The sequence below is a fragment of the Pogoniulus pusillus genome, chromosome 14, assembly GCF_015220805.1.
Source record: "Pogoniulus pusillus isolate bPogPus1 chromosome 14, bPogPus1.pri, whole genome shotgun sequence".
NCBI classification, from domain to species: domain Eukaryota; kingdom Metazoa; phylum Chordata; class Aves; order Piciformes; family Lybiidae; genus Pogoniulus; species Pogoniulus pusillus.
In genome coordinates, this window is record NC_087277.1 from 10,910,264 (window position 1) to 10,932,963 (window position 22,700).

At 43.2% G+C, this 22,700-nt stretch overlaps 1 long non-coding RNA gene across 1 annotated transcript; it reads right to left on the minus strand.

The window, feature by feature from the left end:
• Nucleotides 1–19,970: 19,970 nt before the first annotated feature.
• Nucleotides 19,971–21,357, minus strand: LOC135181040 (uncharacterized). Its single transcript, XR_010304668.1, has 3 exons — nt 21,319–21,357; nt 20,735–20,792; nt 19,971–20,080 (listed from the first exon to the last, which is right to left on the minus strand). It is a non-coding gene; the product is annotated as an uncharacterized LOC135181040 (long non-coding RNA).
• Nucleotides 21,358–22,700: the final 1,343 nt, after the last annotated feature.

Sequence of the window (22,700 nt, forward strand, 5' to 3'; positions counted from 1 at the left end):
CTGAAGATCCACTTTGATCTACTTGTCTTTGAGTCTCTTTGACTCTCATTTTGATTGAAGTGAACACACTGGAAATGCCTCTGTTTGGTCAGAGGAACCCACCTCTGTGTATGCTGCTCTCCATCACCGTCCCTGGGGCTGTTCAAGGCAGGATTGGACGTGGCACTTGGTGCCATGGTCTAGCCTTGAGCTCTGTGGTAAAGGGTTGGACTTGATGATCCGTGAGGTCTCTTCCAACCCTGATGATACTGTGATACTGTGATCTTTTTGGTGGGAAGTAAGTGGTACAGAGTCCTGTCATTAGCAGTGCTGAGGAATGTACCAAAGGTGAAAGCAGGTGTTAAACTGTCTAACCCAAGATCTAAAATGCAGTCAGAGCAGGCTGATATGGGTGTACCTCACAATTTCTCCTAAGCAGAACTAGTACCACTTCTTCTTAAAAGAAATGCTGAAGTTTTGAGGAAAATGCTCAGTGCTACGTGACACTGAGTCACACACTGGAGTCAATTGGTCATTTTTCTCTGATGTATAGAGAACTAATTTTGTTAATTCTACCGCCTCACTCAGGTTTCAATCAAATTCTGTGCTCATTTGAGCTGTTTTTAGCTGCTGCAACTCACTGGCCCAGGAGACTTCAGCTCAGATGTTGTGTTTGATCTGTGGTGAAATTGTTCTTTTCATTCAATTTCCCAGCTGGGTTGCCTCCAGCACTAAGGGTCAAGTTATTTGAGTGAATTGTCCTTGGCTTACTCAGGATCAAAGTACAAATTTTACCTTGTTCCACTTCTTTCCTCCACCCACACTGTTGAAGGATGGCTGAACCATCAGCATCCAGGCCCTGGTAAGTGCAACAGGCAGTGATAACTGACAACAGCAAAATACACCCTGAGAGATTTCCTTTAGGCAAATGCCAGTAGATCAATTAGAGGCTGAGAAAAGATTAGAGGTGCTTCTGTCTACCAAAACTGAAGAAGCAAGGAGAAGTAGCAGATGCAATGTATACTTCCTGGGTGGGAATGCTACTGGAGGTTGGGTCTTTTTGCCAGGGGGAGGGGGAGAAGAAAAGGATGTGCCAGTTGGTGCTATGCAGGTAAGAAACTCTGAGCTCTCTGCTTTGCTTAATGCTGTATCAACTTGCATTTATGAAGGGTACCAAGTTCAACTTGTCTCATCCTAGCTTAACTTGTCTCCTTGTATAATTCCAGGTAGGATGTTGTTCTGCTGTCTTTTGCTGGAAGGCTAATAGAGTATCTCTGTGCCTCAGAGGTAATCATTGTCAGTATGGCATTATGAGGCTGTCAGGAGAAGATTTGTTGCTGGTAGTACCCCTATTTATTTTATTGGACTGTGTAGTACAAGTATTGGGAGAGCCTTGTATTCTGAACTTTGCAGTGGTCACATTATGCCCAGAGAAAAGTCAAGTGTAGAACACCGGAAGGACAGAGGATCTCCAAGAAGAGGATCAAAGAGCTCCTATCTTTTAAGTACAGCTAATGCTTCTAGTTGAACTTGTGTCAAAACTCTAGAAACACCAGCCATTTTCAGAAAATTAGGAAGGCAAAATTTAGATGCAGATGGGGCTGGTCTATTTTCTGCCATATTCAACTTTACAAGGTACATTTTCTGTCCAAGATGAGGGACTGAGGGACAATTCAGCTGCTTTGCAGCCTCCAGCTTCTAGGAGCCTTATTAGATCTGAATCAGGCACCTATTGCTGTTTTCAGTCATACAAAAGTGATACAAATAACCCACTTGCTTCAGTTGCCATGGATTTTCTGTGGTAAACCAGGCCTAAGCTTCCTTCTTTTATTTCTCAGATGAGAACATTAACCATAGGCTCCAGAGATATTTCCAACACTTTCTGGATATTTAGACAATCTGTGTGATTTCAACAGGGAAGTCTTCCTCACAATGCTGTGTTGGCCTGATTGAGCATCTGCTCTGGGCAGTGGAAGACCTATTAGTAATTTTATAAGGCCTTTGACATACTCTCCCACAAATTCCTTCTCTATAAATTACAGATATGCAGATTTGACAGATGGGGTGTTTGGTGGATGGGGAACTGGTTGGATAGTCACATGCAGAGAGCAGTGGTCAAAAGGTCAATGTCCAAATGGAGTTCAGTGACAAGGGGTGTTCCCTAGGGGTCTGTACCGGGACCAGTGCTGTTTAGAATCTCCATCAATGGCAAAGACAGTGGAATTGAATGCACCCTTGGCAGGTTTGCAGATGACACCAAGCTGAGTGGTGTGGCGGGCATACTCTGAGACTGGATGCTATTCAGAACGACCTGGACAAGTGGGCCCACATGAACCTCACAGGGTTCAACAAGGCCAAGTGCAAGGTGCTGCACCTAGGTCAGGGCAACCACTGATATCAGTACAGAATGAGGGATTGAGAGCAGCCCTGCAGAGAAGGACCTAGGGATGCTGGTGGAAGAAAAGCTGGGCGTGAGCCAGCAATGTGTGCTTGCAGCCCAGAAAGCCAAATGCATCCTGGACTTCATCAAAGGAAATATGGCCAGCAGGTCATAGAATTGTAGAATCAACCAGGTTGGAAGAGACCTGAAGATCATCCAGCCCAACCTCTCACCCAGCCCTACCCAGTCAACTAGGCCATGGCACTAAGTGCCACATCCAGTCTTTTCTTCAACAGCTCCAGTGACGGTGACTCCACCACCTTCCTGGGCAGCCCATTCCAGTGGCAAATCACTGAAGGGAGGTGATTCTGCCCTTCTGCTCTGCTTCGGTGATCCCACCTGGAGTATATGTCTGGTTCTGGAGCCTTCAGCAAAATAAAGACATGGACCTGCTGGGGTGGGTCCAGAGAAGGATCATAAAGATGATCAGAGGGCTGGAACACCTCTCCTATGAAGTAAGGCTGAGAGAGTTTGGGCTTTCAGATTGGAGAAGAAAAAGCTCCAGCGAGACCTTACTGCAACCTCCCAGTAATTAAAGGGGGCTTATGAGAAAGATGGGAACAAATGCCGTAGTAAAGCCTATTGTGGTAGGACAAGCAGCAACGGTTTGAAACCACAGGAGCATAGATTTAGGCTAGATTCAAAGCAGGCTTTTTTTTACAGTGATGGTGGAGAAACATTGGCACAAGTTGCTCAGAGAGGTGGTAGGTGCCTCACCACTGTAAGCATTCACGGTCATGTTGGACAGGGCTCTAGGCAACCTGATCTCACTGAAGATGTCCTTGCTTACTGCAGTTGGGTTGGACTAGAGGACCTTCTAAGGTCACTTCCTACCCAAACAATTCTATGATTCTAAGATTTTGATTAAACATCGCATCCAAAGCAAACAAAGAAGGTCTCAGATCTCAGTAAGTGTTGGCACTGATCAAGAGCCATCTGCAGTGCAGAAAGTCCTGCATGTCAGCCTTCCAGAAACGATTGAGCCACTAAGTTTTTTTCTGAAAACTCTAGTGGACTGGCCCTAAAGTCTAGACATTTGGTGGAAATAGGCATTCACCTCCTTTGTGTTGTGCGGACTGGGGTGGGTCTGCAAATGTTCAGCAGCAAAAAAAGGCAGAATTTCAGTTCCTCCTAAGTGAGCAGCAGCTGCATGGAGACTTCAAGTATTTGAAATATGTGGATGAGGAGTAATAAATTCTCCAGTTCCCAAGATATTAGGAAGGCATGCTTAGACTTGCCTACACCAAAAGATGACTGCGATACCAAACACGCTACACTTCCAAAGCACTTAAGAATTTTCCAGTCTTAAGGTAAAATGTTATTGGAATGGCCTGCTTGAACTGTCAGAGTCTGTATGCATTTGGTCTAGAAAATATCCACAAATACAATATCGAATGACATTTCTGAGATTTCCTGGTTTTAGTCACTCTCTTTGCAAAAAGAGCTCTCTCTGTGGTGATGTGCATTTCTGTGATCCCTGACAAAACACAAAAGTAGAAAGGCCTGTGACAATGAAAGGAAAAACATCATTAAAATAGTTTGGGCTTCAAAAGTCCAGGGTGAGTTTGCAGTGAAAGTTTGTGAGTAGGAATGGTGTGTTTCTCATTAAGTCCAAACCAGTTCTCCTGTCCCTGTTGATGATCTGCCCTTGTTTCAAAGCAATTAAACTGGAGCTAATCTCTCTGTTGGTCTGAGACGTTCTGTCTTTGTTACATATACCTCCTTTTGTGCAGAAACTCATGATGGATTTTTCTGGTAACCTACATCCATACTGGAGAATAATCATCTTTGTACAAACATAGAAGACCTGATTCCTGAACCAGACAACTTTGAACTTGATTCAGGGCCAAATGAGGGGAAAACTGAAAGGCTCCCATTGACTTCACTGAATATTAGATCAAGCTGTCACTGCCTACATTCAGCCAAGGACAGAGTATCTAATCTAAAGCCTATACTGTGGCTGGGCTGAAAAGGGCAATGACAAAGCAGTGCACACTCTTTTTAATGCCTGCCTTTGGTGAAGGGTGCCTGAAAAAGCTTTTTGGGGAAGACTTTTCAGAAGAAATTCAGAAGAATGAACATTCGACATCGCCTGAGTCTAAAGGAGTTCTCAGAAGTGCTTTTATTCTGGGAAGTGGATAGAGTCTCAAAGGATTATTCTAAAAATCCAACAGGCTGGGAGATGAATCAGATGGACAAATAAATTAAATTCTCTGTGTGTAACTCCTAATACTGCTGCATTTGGATGTACCTGCTGAGAGATACATCTGTTATAGAAAACCTCTCTGATGTTTTGGACTGGAAAGCCACCGAACCCGATCAGCAAAGCAGTTAAGCAGGGAGGATGCATTCTGTGGTAAAGCGGGCTTAGAGGGCTCACTGTACAAACATCCTTCTCGATGTGATGGGGTGTAAATTTCCAGCTCCTTTAACCAAGTATTCGGCACCTGAGAGCCAGGCCTGGAAAATGAACTCCTGGTGATACATCACCACCATGTGGTCATTGCCAGAAAAATAAACTGCCACCGAATAGTTGGGAGCAGCTTGAGCTGCTGTTTCAAACCCTGGGAGGTGCATAGCTGTTGTAACAGGTCTTACAGCACTTGGGTCTGAGGTAAAGCAAAGCACAGCGGGAGACGTTCGTGCACCATCACACGAAGCAGTACTTCAGCGTTTTAACCTGTCTGAATGTGGAAATCCCAGGACTCAAATACTATCGAGCTTCTATAGATCTTTATGAGTCCAGTTTACAGGCATAGGTCCAGATTCTCTTTAACTCAAAAAACCCTGTGGCAATTAATTTTAAGATTAACAGGGAATGGGAGGGTGGGAAGAAAGATGATCACTTTCTGGTTTAAAACCTGTGTCTTGAAAGTATTTGATGTCCCTAGTTCTTGTGTTTGAAAAACCAGCAGGTAGTCTCTTGCACCTTCCATGATTATGTGCACCTCTGACTATTTCATTGTTTTTAATATGGAAAGTATTCTGTGTTGATCATCTCTGCTATGCTTCTCTGAATACTTTCTGGTTCTACTGTCTGCTGTTGAAGTGTGACTACCAGAGACACAAACAGCTCTAGACACATGAAAGAGTTTGAGCATTATGTCATAACGATGTTTTGTTTAACCTGCTCTTTCTTCAGTGCCTGAGTTTTTCTTTTCCAGAGTCATTGCATGAGCAATCACTACAAGAGTGCTTATCTTAGTGTAAAATCTGGTTTAGAGGATTTCACTGAGTTGTATTTGACTTTATTTGTGTTCATTGCTTTGGCTTTGTCTAAGATGTGCTACATCTGTTATGTTATAACTCATCCACTTAGCATCTTGTGATTCTTCCACAGCTCTTGCTGGGTTAATTTTAACACAATATCATGTGAACAAAAACATCCTGTTTGCAGTTAGCTTTGGTTCAACCAGAGCACAGAAGGTGTACAGTAGCTATCTACACTGCTCTATGTGCATATACCTTTTAAAAGCTCTCAGTATACCCTGATGGTTGGACAGCTGTTGGAAATTACACCACCAGACTGAGGTTGGAGAGCAGCAGCAGCAGCAGCAGGAGAAGTCTAAATTTAGGGAAATATTTCTATTACTCTCTAATTCTCCATTTGCCCCAATCTGGCCTGATCAGTAGGCAGTTAATGCACCTCTGAGGTTAACACTCATGATCTGACTTCAGAAACGGAATAGCTGCGTGAATGCAGGAAACTGAACTGCTCACTGTCCTCCATTGAGTCCTGAATATTTGAGATACACACTTTACTTCACCGAATTCATCTGCACAGGAGGCATAGAGAGGTTCTGCATTGCCCAGTGTTTATTTTGGTCACCACAGATGAAACATGTACCTACCGCGGCACCAGCCGGCTTTTCAGGCAGCATAGCATATAGCTCAGGCAGGACACATAGGCATCACTCCTGACAGAGACTGGATGAGGCACTTGGTGCCATGGTCTAGTTGACTGGATAGGGCTGGGGGATAGGTTGGACTGGATGATCTTGGAGGTCTCTTCCAACCTGGTTGATTCTATGATTCTATGACATGACAGAGTAGCTGCATTCTCAGAGTGCACATGGAGTGTGTCCAGAGAAGGGCGATGAGGCTGGTGAGAGGCCTTGAGCACAGCCCTACGAGGAGAGGCTGAGGGAGCTGGGGTTGTTTAGCCTGGAGAAGAGGAGGCTCAGGGGTGACCTTATTGCTGTCTGCAACTACCTGAGGGGTGGTTGTGGCCAGGAGGAGGTTGCTCTCTTCTCTCAGGTGGCCAGCACCAGAACGAGAGGACACAGCCTCAAGCTACGCCAGGGGAAATTGAGGCTGGAGGTGAGGAGAAAGTTCTTCACTGAGAGAGTCATTGGACACTGGAATGGGCTGCCCGGGGAGGTGGTGGAGTCGCCGTCTCTGGAGCTGTTCAAGGCAAGATTGGACGTGGCACTTGGTGCCATGGTCTAGCCTTGAGCTCTGTGGTAAAGGGTTGGACTTGATGATCTGTGAGGTGTCTTCCAGCCCTGATGATACTGTCATACTGTGAGTTTAGTAGCATCTCAGGTATTTGAATTCATGTAACGATCCAGCCTCTACAAAACCCAAGTGATAGATGGAAACAAGCAGCGAGAGAGACCTCCCATTAGTCAAACAATACAACTAAACTAGCGCTTGAAAAAGAAGACTGCCATCTGAACAAAACCCGCTAGCAGGTTTGGGGCCGTTCGGCGGTTAAAGCGTGTTAAGGCACCAGAGCATTGCTGCAGGAAGCATTCTTGCCACTAGAGGGCACCAAATCACTTCGAAATCTGCCTCGCCTCCCCTCAACCTAGCGCTTGTACCCCAGGTACGCAGAGCCGGAGCCTGGAACTCTCTAGCCACAGCTCAAATGATTTTGCGGTCATACCTGCTGTGTCTCAGTGTCCTCCTTTAGTTTGCTGTTGGTTTGGCCCCGCATCCCACCAGCCTAGCTGGCGAGTTTGCATAGCTGTCAGGCTGCAGAATCAAGCAGCCGCCTGCCTGCCAGGGGGAACGCAGGGAATAAACCCCCTTATTTCCATAAATTTCTTCCCCTGTCAGGCATGCAGCATTTAGGGGTGGAAGCTGCACTGTGCAAACAGCAATAAACTTGTGAGATTTGAAGGGCATGACAGAGAATGTCACCTATTAGAAGATAAATAGGCTGAAAAATACGGAAGCGGATGGAGGATGGCTGCTAGGACACTGCTGTTACCCTTAGAGTTACCATTCTCCGTTACTGCTCATGTTTGCTGCTATTCGTTTATGTCTTACTTTGGTCACCTTACTCTTGGGTGCATTTCTCTCTTTCTGCTGTGCTCATCTTATGCCTTTTATTCTCTCCCTGGATAAAGATCAGCTTCATCTGGAGTGGGGCTGCAGACAGGATGCAAAGGGACTGGTAGGCTGTGCAGAGAAGCCTCCCATGAAAACTTTTTCATTTGGGCCATGGCTGAGAATCTTGAGCTAAGATTCAGTCAAAATCTTGAGTTAGGATTAGAGTTAGGACAGAGACAAAACCTCTGCTGGTTGCAGAGTAGCTTCTGAAAGATGCCCAGTTTGTTAAGTATCTTCTAACAAGTGTTACTGTCAATATATAATAGGGAAGAAAATAAAGGAAAAGAAGAGAACTTCCATCTTTAGGGAAAGTGGAACAAGGCCAAGCAATTAGACAGACTGCTGGAAACCTGGAGTAGCTCTGCTAAATTTAAATAAGTTTCCATGGCTGTGATTTACTCTATTTCACAGCCTTTTAATTCTGTTGAGCTTGTCAGGGTCATCCCAGATCTATAACAGGGTGAAAGGTCCTTTGACTCTGCTCTGAGAGCAAAATCTGGCACAGCTAAGCATGTGGAGAGCAGCATGTTTTAATGTGGATTTGAGTTGTAGTTATCTGTAAGTTGTGTCACCTGCTATTGGTCTTCTCTATAAATTCTTAAATATTTGAATAAACAGAATTCTCTGAAACACTTCTGGCTGATTTTGAGGATCAAAGTGTTATGCTGATGTTAGTATTCTTTGAAGGAGAGGACTCATCACAGTTTTTGGGAGCTTTTTCCCTTGCTTCTCTTCTTTTGGGTATGTGAGATAAAGCAGCACAACGTTCTTTCTAGAGGGGAAAGAAGAAAGTCACTTGTATGAGCATTTCTGAGGAACTCTGAAGAACTTAGGTTAATCCCAGCTGAATTTATAGTGCTGAAAAATATCTCTTTGGGGAAGAACCAGCTCTCCTTTTAAACCTGCAACCCAGAATGTGTAGGGGAAGCAAGAGAAGAGTATTTAGAGACAATGACTATATAAGAAAAAGTGAATGATGGAAGCTTGAATTGCAGATTTTAATAACAAGAATCTAAATAACAAGCTTTACCCTTGAGTATAACAAAAGATTTATCAGGAAAATGCCCTTTCTTTACTGTTTTAATGAAAGTGAGATCCTAAGGTGGGATTTACATCTGCCAATTTTAGATGTCTACAATGCGTAATGTCAGTGGGCGAGGTGCCTGAGCTCCTCTGAAATTCAGTGGAGATCTAGTCAATGTAGTCAACTGCATTTAGGATGTGATTCACTGGACCTGATGTGAGAGTGTATTTTAGTATGAAAGCATACCCTAAATTACACTGCCTAAAAGTTGCATAGGCAACAAACATAAATGTAGATGTTTACACCGTAAGCATTCATATCTGATGTAGCCTGCTTTTAACATCTCTGAACATCATCTGCTTATTTGGCAGAAATACTGTGCTGGTTTGAGGCTAATTGGAACAGTGTGAGACATTAGGCCATTGGTCGTGAAAACAAAGTAATGATGATGTCTTTATCATTCATTGGTTTGCTGAGTGGGATAAAAAGTCAAAACATAAGCAGTGGGACACTCTTCTCTCCTGGGACATTGTCCTGTTCTTTTCTTTCTGTGTCTGGAATCTGGATCTCTTGATCTCACCTTTTCTTCTAACCCCACACCTACTCTGACAGTTCTCTAATTTCAGCAATTAACACCTGAGCTACAGGTTTCCATTTTGTTATGTGTGGATTCTGAGATAAAAAGGGAGTTGGAGAAAGAGTGAAGAGGGTGGCAGGATAGCCTTGAGCCCTTCTGGGCAATTTGCTTTGTCCAGGAGTTCTCTCTCTGTGTGTGTATATATATATATATATATGCTTGTAAATTTTGCAGTGCTATAAATATAGCTTCATCTTCCCAAACCATCTGAGTTAGTATGGGTAATCTCAAGTAGTGTGGGAGGGGAAGGTCCAACCCATTACAAATACCAAACCATCAATGCTAGAACTTTTCTGTATTTCTTAGACATCAGTTTTACATCAATATGTACATACTAGTGCCAGAAATATTGATGAGGAACATAATTAATAAGGATACTGTGGCTGGAGGTTAGATGCTTGAAAAGTGCAGTCTAAGTTCAGGTGTTTGGTTAGCATTCGATTCAATGACAGGCTGTCAAAGACAGGGTCCCACTACTGTCTGGTAAGCTCTGAGATCAGAGTAGTAGCTACAGCTATGATTTATGACTGAAAACAAAACAAACCAACCAACCTCTTTAACAAAGACTTGGAATTTGTAGATTCTGGCTTTGAGTGTGACATCTTCAATCTCTTCCCTACACACTAAAAAATTAGGTCTTCAGTGGATCTGCACTGCTAAAAATCAGGTTAATTCATCTACCTAAATATATTCCATGACTTACAACTCTAGCCCCAGCAAGAGGAGGAAGAGCATGACAAAGTCAGTTTTCAGGTACACTTGCTAAGATCTTGGTGGGTCCTAAGGTAAATATAATTTTTGAGAGGTACATCTTCCTCTTCTGACAGGCCTCTTTCCTGACTCACTGTCTGTATAAATGTTCTTGGTTATGCCTTTGATTCTCTGGACAACATGCGAGGAACAAGCATTTACAGTCCTCCTGCTTACAGTCCATACAGGCCAAACAAAGGACTGCCTTCTTTTTATCCAGCAACTATGGAATCCTGCTGAGCTTCAGATAAGGAAAGATAAAAGACAAATAAATAGATTCTTCACCACATCCCACATAGACAATGTAATTTCAGAAGTGATAAAAAGTGACAGCAATCACACAAAGCAGCCCCTGCTTCTGGTCTCCAGATATTAAACCACAAAAAAGCTTCCTGCAATTTGTCTCTTTTTATCCAGCTGTTTCATCCTGATTTTCCTGACAGAGGGTAAGCAGAAATTTAAAGCAGTGTTCAAATTATTTCTTTAGGGAGAGGCACTCCTGCACTGTGCTTGGGTACCTTTGTTCACATCACCTACAACAGGGCCATCGGTTTGTGCTGAGAATTAGTTGGAGGGCGAATCGATGGGCACTGGAAATGGGCAAAGCCTTCAGAAGACCCTGCAGGCGAGCTCCCTAGGAAAGGGAGTCCATTCTCCTGGTTTGCCCAATGCCTGCATGTGCATGCATATTCATGAGTGGCTATTCTTTCAGGCAAAAGAGAACATTTCTGTACAAAATTGCAGCAGCAGAGCAGGGCTCTGCTTTCAAGTATTCTGTCTTTCCCAGAAGAAAATAGCTGATGCCATCAAAAGTTTTGTGCAACTGTAAATGTGTTCAACTGTGCTATAATGTTTCATGGAGGGGGAATTTTCTTCCCCAGCCCAGCTGCTGAATAGCTTATGCCTCTAGGCTCCATAAAGGACTGAGAATTAGGAGCAGGCATCGTATCAATTTTTATCATTTTTCACCCGATTTGCAAGAATCTGGAACATGGAAATTCTCCCACGTGAGACAGCAACAGAGCATAGCCTCTTCACAGTATCACAGTATCACCAAGGTTGGAAGAGACCTCACAGATCATCAAGTCCAACCCTTTACCACAGAGCTCAAGGCTAGACCATGGCACCAAGTGCCACGTCCAGTCCTGCCTTGAACAGCTCCAGGGACGGCGACTCCACCACCTCCCCGGGCAGCCCATTCCAGTGTCCAATGACTCTCTCAGTGAAGAACTTTCTCCTCACCTCCAGCCTAAATTTCCCCTGGCGTAGCTTGAGGCTGTGTCCTCTTGTTCTGGTGCTGGCCACCTGAGAGAAGAGAGCAACCTCCTCCTGGCCACAACCACCCCTCAGGTAGTTGTAGACAGCAATAAGGTCTCCCCTGAGCCTTCCTCCAGTCTGGAAGCACATGTGCACACACACACACTTTTGTAACTCACCTCTCCATCAAGATATTTTTGTGAGGATGTATGAGGAACACCTCTACACCACATAGCAGCCTGACCTATTGCTTTCAAAGGGCACTGGGACTAGTGCTGACTGTAAGAAGGTAACACTATATAAACAAACATGCACCTGTTTAACTCTCTACTTTTGGTTTATGTGTACATTTAATGTGTGTGCTAGTTCGAAGCCAGCTAGAATGTTTTGGTGAGAAGAACTAGATTATAGGCTGTGGAAAGGAAAACAAGACTGATGTCCACCTCACTCATTGGCTTGCTGGGATGTGTAAAAACAAGAATCAAAACATAGATAAGGCACAAATACTTCTGCTGGGGAACTGGCTGAGTTGCATCTCTAACCTCGCCCCTCTCTGCTGTTTCTTTGACTAATCCACTTTGCTTCCTAACCCCCTGGCCAAACCTCCATTCTTCCTTGGGACTGGGGTAAGGTTGAGAGGGGTAGGGGGAACGTGAAGGGGTGGTTGGAAGTCCCTCCTGGGGACTCAGGTTTCTGAGAGGGGAGTTGTGTTTCTATATTACCTTTTTACCTTGTATATTTCTGTATGTAACTGTATATACTGTAAATATCTGCTTGTATATTGTGCTAGCTGTAAATAATAAGCTTCATTCAATTTCCAGAGCTGGCTGAGTCTAGTCTGGGTGATTTCCAAAATAGGGAAGTGGGGAACACCCAAACCATCACAATGTGTTTGGTGGTTTGTTTGGTTTTGGTTTGTTTTGTTTTGGGGTTGGTTTTTTTTTTTTTTTCAGTAAAAAAAAAAATCCACTTCATATCTGATGAGAGTTAGCAGAGATTTGCTAATATGAAAGTTGGGAGATTTAGGATTTTCCCCCTTTGACCAAGACAATCCCAGGAGCTGAAGGCAATATTTCAGAACTAGGATTTGCCCTGAAATGCTCAGGTTGTCTAGCCTGATGTTCAACCATTTACAACAAAACCCTCCTTGTGTTAGAAGCAAGTGTAAAACTTTTGTAGTAGGCAATTAATTAGGCACTTACTTGCAAATAAATAAAGATCATTTTCTTCAACTCAATTACATTCATTTGCCTTAAGGATAAAACTAAATTTCTAACAGTCTCTCCAACAATATTTCCTGTGAGTCTTGATAATTTTTACACTTTTCTGCAGGAGTGATCTACTTCAAGGCTAACAATCTCCCATCTGTTCCCTTGCTTCTTGCCATAGTTGTACCTGATGGCCTTAACTTGCTGATGGTTTCTGGATGTGGAGGCACAGACTGATGAAAGCCATTTTTTAGTGTTATTCTTTGTGTTTCCGTGTTCCTCTCTTTTATGGAATCATAGAATCAGTCAGAGTTGGAAGGGATCACAAGGATCATCTAGTTCCAATCCCCCTGCCATGGGCAGGGAAGCCCTACCCTAGATCAGGCTGCCCACAGCCTCATCCAGCCTGGCCTTAAACACCTCCAGCTATGGGGCCTCAACCACCTCCCTGGGCAACTCATTCCAGGCTCTCACCACTCTCATGCTCAACAACTTCCTCCTCATGTCCAGCCTGAACCTCCTCATGTCCAGCTTTGCTCCATTCCCCCTAGTCCTGTCACTCCCTGATAGCCTGAAAGTCTCTCCCCAGCTTTTTTGTAGGCCCCTTTCAGATACTGCAAGGCCACAAGAAGGTCACCTGGGAGCCTCCTCTTCTCCAGACTGCACAGCTCCAACTCCTTCAGTCTGTCCTCATAGGAGAGCTGCTGCAGCCCTCTGAGCATCCCAGTGGCCCTTCTCTGGACACACATTTATGAGTAGTAAGACTGAGTGAATCAAAATTCTTATTTTTCCCCTTTCTGTATTTTTCCTCATGAATTATATTTAACTTGCTCTACCTGAGAGATTTCAGGAAGGTGCTGTCCCACGGAGCCTGGGAACTGCACCTACCTCCTCACCTTCTGCCATCACCTAATACACATCTTTAGCAGTGGAAAGAGCCACAGAAGTTTCTCGTTTCTTTTTGACCTTTTTTTTTTTTTTTTTTTTTTTTTTTTTTTTTTGTGGAAAGCACTGTTTTGCAATAATACCAATTTTGAAACAGCAGCTGATATGAGTGACTCCTTATCTGCCTCTCTGTGCTCTGCCTCAGGAGCTGACCTCTCTATGCACTGTAAGAATGCAGCTCATAACTTCTTAAGGTCTTCAACAGGCTGCTGCTCATTCCTTCACACATGGCTTGTGGGGGTCTGAGAAAGCTGCTTTGCAGGCTTTTGCTTTAGATCATCACAATCTCTTTTCTATCATTAGAACGACCTAGGAGCTCAAAGACACATTCCAGGGAAAGCTCCTGATGCTGAGGAACTTGCCTCTAACGAGTGGAAGGAATTTGTCATTGCTTAACTAGAGTCTCATTTGCAAGTTGAGGCTTCGTGCTCTAGGATGGTATGTTCTAAGCCTTTCACATTCTCCCCACTGATTTTCACACCTAGGAACAAGACAGAAGCAACTGTTTCTTGTCCCTGAGATTCCCATCTAGAGTAGGAGGGTCATTGTATATGAAAGACTTTAAAGTGATCAGAGACTTACCTGGTGCTCTGTATGAGTTCAAGCTACATTTTTCTACATGCTCTAGCACTTGTTAAGTCAGTTGTATCATAGGACCAAACTTTATGAAATAGATCTAAGTAAAGAAACAGATAAGGCTGAGAGGTATGTTCTTTATCAAATTTGTAACATCCTGAACTCACATGTTTATGATGGCATCAGCTATTACAATAACTTACCAGAAACTAAGCACACTGAACTTTTCATAATGCAAAGAGATCCCTCAGTGGTCTCTATCCATTGCTCATTTTGATGTTGACTATGCTCTTAGGTCTGAGCTGTATGAGGCTGGTGGCCTCTCTGCCTGCAGATCCCTTTACACTGGGCCTTTGTAGGGAGGATCTCAGCCCACTTCTCTGCCCTGCATTGAGCATGTGATGCTCTTTGAAAAGGCTGATGTGATGTGGGAATGAAGGCCTCAGCTATTCTGTACCTAAAGTACAACATCACAGCTGACTCCAGGCTGAGGGAATGTGAGAGCTTCTGCTTTTCTCTACTTGAGCAGGCTTCTTTTGAAACAACATGTATGTGAGGTGAATATGAACTCAGACTGTTCTGTAGAGCAACCTTAGATGGCAGCATTTTCATATCCTTCAGTGCTGGTACTTCATTATCTGTCGACAAAAAGCTTTCCTCAAGCCAATTTTATGAACAGTCAGTGCTGCAGAGCATTTCCGAGCTGTGTCTGCAGGAGGTATGTAAATATCTTATTGAACAAATAGAAATGACAAATTTGGGTTTAAAAAAAATAAAGCCAAACAAACAAGCAAAAAAACAACCAACCAAACAAAAAGACCAAATCAAACCAAAGCAAAAAAAAACCAAAGGCAAAAATGTTTTGAAGTAAACTGTAGAAGTTTGTCTGTTGGCTGAATAGAAACAGGTGACAGGGGAGCCAGATCCATCAGGGCTTCTTCAGGTGTCTGGAGGAGATGCTGAAAAATATATTCAAATATTCAGGGAGAAAAAAATGAAACTGCTGTGCTCAAAGCCTAAAAAGATGGATTTTGTCTGGATCTTACATCTATAAGCATTGGGACTGAAATCGAATGAACTCCTTATAATTCATTTGTGGGAAAAGGGCCCCAGGAAGAGGTTGTGATCTACAGCTAGTGAGATTAACAGAAGCTTTGGTCAAGTCCTTGCAAGCCTCACTTTGTGCCTTGTGTTACTGCACAGATGCATGCCAATGGTCTTCTGAGGACAAGGGTTATCCTTGGACTGCAAGTTCCAGCACTTGTGTGGAAGTTTGCCATCACGCTGCAGAACTCATAGCTTCATTCCAGCACTAGGGCAAAATGCTTGTCAGCTCAGTGGCAAGTGGACAAAAAGATAGACATCCAACCAGAATTGGATGTCTATCTAGCCTGTGGAATTATCAAATGTTCTGAAGAATACTGTAGCAAAACTTCAGTGTAATCAGGAGAAAAACTGTTATTGGATTCTGTTAGACACAATCCATAAGTAATTTTTCTGAATTCCTTCTTTTCTTCTTTTTCCAATTTCTGCTTTGTTCTAGAGAGAGAACTTCTGAAAAGCCAGGAGAAGAATTACTTTCCTGTTCTTTTAAGTACTTGTGGGACTTTGCAGTAATTTCGTTGTTTCTTCCTTTTGGTCCCAAACCATTCACTAGAAATGGCTTTTATTAGTTTTCTTAGAGCCAGAACCTTCTAATAGGTTGGATAAACTTCATTTCCACACCATGTTTACAGGACTATGCAATAATCCCAAGCCCCTGTACGAGCAGTTCCTACATAGCCCTGTGCTAGAGCAGCTACACAGACTGCACAATGAACTGCTGTCACAGGAGCAAATCACAAGTAGATACTCTTCAAGAGCACGCTACCTGGTTTTCAGCATTATGACCTTTTCTATGGCTTTGACATTTTTTTTCAGCCTCCAAAGAATACTCCAAGCAATTTTAGGTTTGTACTAACCAAATATTGCTATCATTGAACACTTCTGACTTTGCTGCCTTGTGTGCTGTTCCTGAGAATTCTACTCCTGTTAAGAGACAGCAATGACATGAAAAATATCCACCCTCCTCTAACCATAGTAATATTCAGGATAAGTGTGACCTTCAGATACATAGATTAATTTTCCTAGTACATGATGCTTTTTGATTGTTTTTCCCTTTTTATTATGGTGTGTGTCTCCCCCCCCCCCCCCTTTTTTTTTTTTCCTCCTCATGAAGAGTCTTTTAATTAATTGATACATTTACATGGCTGTGTGGGCATCAGAAAGGTTTGTCGACTGGCAGGAGTGAATGTGCATAATTAAACAACAAGACCTAAGGATCTAATGTCCATAATAGTCACATTTCAGGGCTACTCTACACTGAACTAGCTTTAGCTTGGTTTTGCAGAGCCCTTTGTGAAGCAGTACCAGGAGTTATGCTCCTAAAGCATATTTTCTATTTCATTTTCCCTTAATAGTGATCTGGCTTGTGGTGTTTTTCCCAGAGAGAGTGATTTGCTGTTGGAATGGGCTGCCCAGGGAGGTGGTGGAGGCACCGTCCATGGAGGTGTTCAAGAAAAGATTGGATGAGGCACTTAGTACCATGGTCTGGTTGACTGGATAGGGCTGGGGGATAGGTTGGACTGGATGATCTTGGAGGTCTCTTCCAACCTGGTTGATTCTATGATTCTCTGACTCATGATGGCAAACAAAGCACAGTAAGTGGAGATGATGGAAGATTTGTTCAAAAGTATCTTCTTGATCCAAACTAAAACCCTGGTGTAGACCCATCCTGAGTGATCCACTGGAAGGATTTAGAAGGAATGAATGAGGTGTCCTGCTGTAGACAGCTAATGCCCAGTGCAGAGCACTATTTCAAACAGCTTGCCTTGCTGGAGGGAATAGACATAACTTTATACCCAGTGATGCATTCTAAGAAGCCACAAGGCATCCTGCATATGCACAGCAATCAAGTGCCTGCTGAACCAAAGATACTAATCTATTTCCTTCTCCACTGAAAATTCAGTCCATGCTAATTTTCCTCTCTCAAAAGTTCTGCTATCAAAGTGTGGAAAATGCATGATTACACAAAGACGCTCTGCTGGGAGATGCCTGTTGTACAGCTTGGGGTTCTAATGCACGGTTGGATAACATGATTTAACAAAAATCCAGAGTTTCACAGAGGGAGACCATTCTGAAATAGTACCTGACATGTACAGCAGCTGCACTCTGCTTTTCAGTCATTTTTTTTTCCCCTACCATTTTAATGAATGTTTTATGTTATCTTTTCTTGCTATCCAATTGTCCCAGCTCTTGTTACTGAACACAAGGGCTGCCTTTCACAGTCTGTATCACTCCAGACTGGCATAATATACTTATAATTCTGGAAATTCCAAGGCACATATACACTTCATGGTAACTCCCAGGCAACTAAGCCCTCTTGGAGTTAGTAATTTTACTGTATTTCATTCCACAAAGGAAACTCTACCTCCAAAGGAAGCAGTAAGCTTTGGCCACCCCTATAGCTGATAACAATCCAAGACTTTCATCACATTTTTTGACCCATTCTTGGCTTTCAGGAATAACAACAGCTGCTGAAAGCAATACAATTTTTAGTTGTGCTTCTTTACCTTCCCCCTAGCAAGCATCCTTCTGAGAAGCTGAGAGATTAAATAGCCTTAAGGTAAATCAATCTCCAACAGCTGTTGCCTCCAGCATTCTTGACTGTCAGTGACTTCATTGAAAACATATGAGTGATCTTTCAACATGTTCACAAGTGGATAAACGTGTCAACTGGGAAATTTCCCTCCCCCAACTGCATCTTCACAAATGTACATGGATGGTTGACTGGTTTCTCAAAAGTCCCACTGGTTCCATGACATTTCTTCTTTATCTCTGCAGTTTTGTTTGCTATTCTTTTCTTTAGTGCAAAGATAGCTCTAAAAGGATAAGTGTGAGTTATGTTTTGTCAGATTGAATTTCCCCTTTGAGGGCCATTTGCTTGTATATGTTAATCAGTTGCTATACTGCAAGAGGCTGGATTGGAACTGACTTAATGAAGAGAGAAGTCAGGAAAACAGACTGAAAACTGGAGACCATGACAAGCAGGTCCCATTTTGCATTAGTGTAAGCAGCTTTTACTTTGGTGGTTGGCTTGTAATGATACCATTTCTGAGCACTTAAGACACCGATGGCACATGTCCTGCCTCTCCCCCAACATGACCTTCTAGTACTGCTAGTGAGCACCACATATGCTCAACACCATATTCAAGACTGAGGCCCATAGCTGTGGGAATGCCTTCGGCCAACAGCCCAACTGTGCCTCCTTCCTGCTGAAGCAGCATGGGCACAGCTGCTCCCACACGGTAAGTAGGGTACAGCCAATGCACCAAGTGGATGGAAAGAGGCTGGGTTTTAGCAAGGATGGAAGGTTAGCATATGTTTGTTGCCTTAATCCACTCTGGAATAGTGATGTCTGAGGAATCTACCAAATACTTTTTTTCCTACTCTGATCACTCTAGTAGGCAGACTAGCAGCTGCATACTTAGTGTCTACCTGAAGCTGCCCCTGACCCCATATAGACCTTGATCACTATCTTATTTATTCCCATTTTAATTACTTAAGAAGCTGTTAAATTTACTTCCTTGAGAGCAGAAACTTGCTTCTGCTAACTAAACCTATCTAGGCACAAGTAGCACACACTTACAATAAACGTTCTCCTCTAAATTTTGTCTGTCTCTGATTTTTGGTGCTGACTTTAGTGCATCCATGAGTATTTTCACAAAGATCACTCATGCTTTTTCTTGCTATCTTATCACAGGCTGCTTTCAATAGAGCTACTACAGAAAGTTCCATCTGCAGGCTGGGAATGAGCAGCACTTCACATGGGGATGAATCTCTGGCCCCCAAAAAAGTGTTTCTTTCAATTTAAACTGCAACATCAAACTTCAGTTTAAATTGACAACATGAGAATTCATTGCTGTTTTAAATGGTTGTTTCTTTTATGTGGGAAATAGTGAAAATGCTCTTAGGGAAATACAAACAGAAAAGGTTTCACTTCTTGACTTTAAATTGACAGAAAGATTCTTAGTTGCTGTTTGCTTCCTCCCTTGTCTGTTAAAGTGGGAGTTTTGTTTTAAATGCTCACTGAGGCACTTTTACTTGAAAACAATATTGGAGGTGTATTCCCCTTTGAATTCAAGTAAAGAGTCTTTGGATATGCCTCATTTACAGACTTTGGAGTATGACCTGTGTAGTAGCTTTAGACCTTTACCTACCCAGGAACAAATCAATATGTTTTCCAACCAACCCACAGAGTATCTGAAGAATTGCAGCTATAATGGTGTGAAATGGGATTGCTTAGTCCACATGAAAGTTAGCACAGTGCCTTTGTTGGGCAATTAACGAGGCAGGAATTATAAAAGATATTGTTATTTTTATTTCCAAAAAGCCCTGCCCACAAACCAGTCACATTTGGGTTCTAATTCAGTTAGGAAAATTTTCACAAGGATGCTCATAGGCAATTCATTCATTTAGGAAAAATCAGAGAATTGGAAAGGTTTAGCCACAAAATGGCTTCGCCCCACATATAAATAGGCAGCCTGGAGCCCCAGGGAAAGTCTGTTCTACTCATAGTGGTGGAGTAGAAGTTTCAAGACAGCCCCTGGCTCCTTTGCGGTGGTGTTGAAACAGCTCAGTGTTCTTGAGAGGCTTCTAGATCTTCCCAGGCTCTAGTAGGGTGCTGAGAAAGAGGCAGATGATCTCTGACCTGATCCTGGTTCCTCTTGGTGTGGAGGTTTGTAGAGGTGCATGCAGAAATTCTCTTGTGGATGCACAAAGTCAGTGGCACTTCTCACTGGTGAGGCACTTAAATGCCTTCTCCTCATAAACGTGAGGCACTTCATTTTCCAGGTAGTTCAAGCCCAAATCATCAGGGCTAAGGTGGTCTGAAGCATAAGGCAAAGCAGAACACATCATCCAAGCTGAGAGCCCCGAGGCAGAGCACATTGTCTGAGCAGAGCAGTGCACACTGAGACAGAGGCAGCAGCAGCTGCATGCAATTTAGCTCAATTTATATTATTTGCTCAAATGTGACAGCTCCTTTGGCCACAGAGATTCAATCAGAATGGCATTTACAAAACTGCCAGTATTAGGTGAAACCAGGGCTTGCTTACCCTTATTTGGGCAAGACACAAGTATCTAAATACCCATGAGTACCCGTTTATCAGTTTGGGAGGGGACATACTGGCCCAAGCCTTTGTTTTCCTCCCATCCTTGCTTCCCCCATCAGCAGAAGGGTGGGGCAAGCCAGGACATGTTTTAAGCCTATTAGCTCTCCCTGACATAGAGTTTAAAGCAGAAACACACGTGAATTGAGATGACCATGTGTAAAAACCTCTGGCTCTCAAGCAGCTTAATAAAGTAAAACCCTGAACTACATCATGATCAGCCAGTGCTGATCATTAAGCATATGTTGCTGTTGTTCCTCTGGAATTTTAAGCCATAAACTTCTGACTCTTACAGGGTGCTTAAGAGTGCTGAAAAACAGGCTTACAGACTTGGAGGTATGGCCTGTGCAGTACCTTTAGACCTTTACTTACCTGCAAACAAGTCCATACATTTTCCAGCCAGCCCACGGAGCATCTGAGGAATTGCAGCCTGCACTCATGACGGAGCAAAGTGAGATTGCTTAGTCCACGTGAAAGTTAGTACAGTTTGAAGCAGGAACACACATAATTTGAAATGACCATTTGTAGAAACCTCTGGCTGTCAAGCAGCTTAATAAAGTAAAATCCTGACCTGGCTTCACAGTCAGGATTTCACCAGGTACTGAGCAAAGCTAGTTTTAACTTAGTTACACAACAAGGCAGTTTTAGCCACTCTGACATTAAGAGTGCCAAGGAGATTTGAGTTTCATCTCATTCTCCTTGTTAAGGATTCTCAGACATTTCCTCCATGCCAATTCAATGCTGCTCAAAACAGTGCACAAACTTTTTACAGTTTCTCAAGTGAGCAGAAAGCAGCAGCTTGACAGAGAGAGGCTCAGCCACCACCTGCAGGTGATTGATTAGTCAGTACGATCAGTCATGTTTAGCCCTATCCTAACGAACCGGGGGGCCACCAGGCCCCCCGGCCTTTTGGTCCCCATCACCAATCACCCAGTGATAGCACCATGGGTACTCACCAGAGATGATGAGAGGAGGACCCCTCTGCCCAGTTGGGCAAGCTTGAGGCTTCTGCCTTTGCAGGGGCACATTATATAGGGGAGTGGGGCAGGGAGGGCAAAGTGGTCACACCTGTGGTGGGAGGAGACTCCAACAGAACCCAGGTGCTCTGAGTTTGGGGGAAAATGGGGAAAAGGTGTTGTGGAGTGAGAAAGGGGCAGATAAGGTCGAAAAGGGGAGGTGGTGCTGAAAGGAGGAAGGTGGTGCTGAAAGGAGGAATATGGTGCTGAAAGGAAGGTGATGGAGTAAAAAAACATGGAGAGGGAGATTAAAAGAGGAAGATGAGGAAAAAGAAAGGAAATATAGAGGAAAGGAGGAACATGGATGGAAGAAGAAGATGGGTGAAAGAGGAAGATGGAGAGTAAAGGAAGAAGATGCAAAGAAACCTTATGCTATGCACAATAAATGAGCAAATAGTACTCTTCCCAAGTACTTTCATGAATGTCAAGGTGACAATGTCTTTCACTCAATTAATCCCACAACTCTCATTTGACTGTGCTCCCGCTTTTAAGACCTTAGGCCAGGAAGCCAGATCTCTTATGGTAAATTAGCCCTTAACCCTCCCAGTCTTTGCTTTTTCAATTGCCACCAACTCTGTGCCAGGGAGGACTTTTATGCTTCTGTTAAAGCCTATTTCACAATGACTCTGGCTTGACCTTTGAAGTATGTGCATTTGTAAGAAAATTGTTTGAGAGAGACTTTTTAACTGCTGTTTAAGAAAGTAAGTGCTGGGGCTCTCCTAGAAAGGTAATGTAATGCTTACTTCTATCTCCATATTCAATTTTATCCTCCTGACTGGTTTTTATGATGTCTTTTTCTTGACAGCATGTAGAAAACTACATTTGCTAACAATTGTTATAATCAGTCTGTGTGTATTAGAAACAAACAGAGATCATTTTGTAAGTTTAGGGTAGCGTGATGCTGTTCTCTAATTCAACACCAAGTGGTCACCACTGTGCTTGCATTGTAAATTGACTTGTGTATGCAGAAAACATTCTTCTATATTGGACAGAATCAGAACAATTCAGCTATGTATCCTGCACAATCCATCAGTAATGGTTTCTTAGTTATCAATGGACAACATCAGAAGCTGACCTGTGAAGATTCATTGCCTTGCCAAAGACTGTGTTCAGCAGCATAATGAAGTCATAGATGATCATCAATTTTGATGGTAAAAATCTTACTGGGAACCCTCAATGGCATTAAGGTCTCCTGATCCAGAAGCAGCCTTTCAGAAAAGAATTAGGCTGGGAGAAATCCAGTTTGAAGCTGTCATGGTTCAGACCCAGCTGGAAGCTGAGCCTCATGCAGCCACTCGTACACTGCACTCCTCCCACCCCCT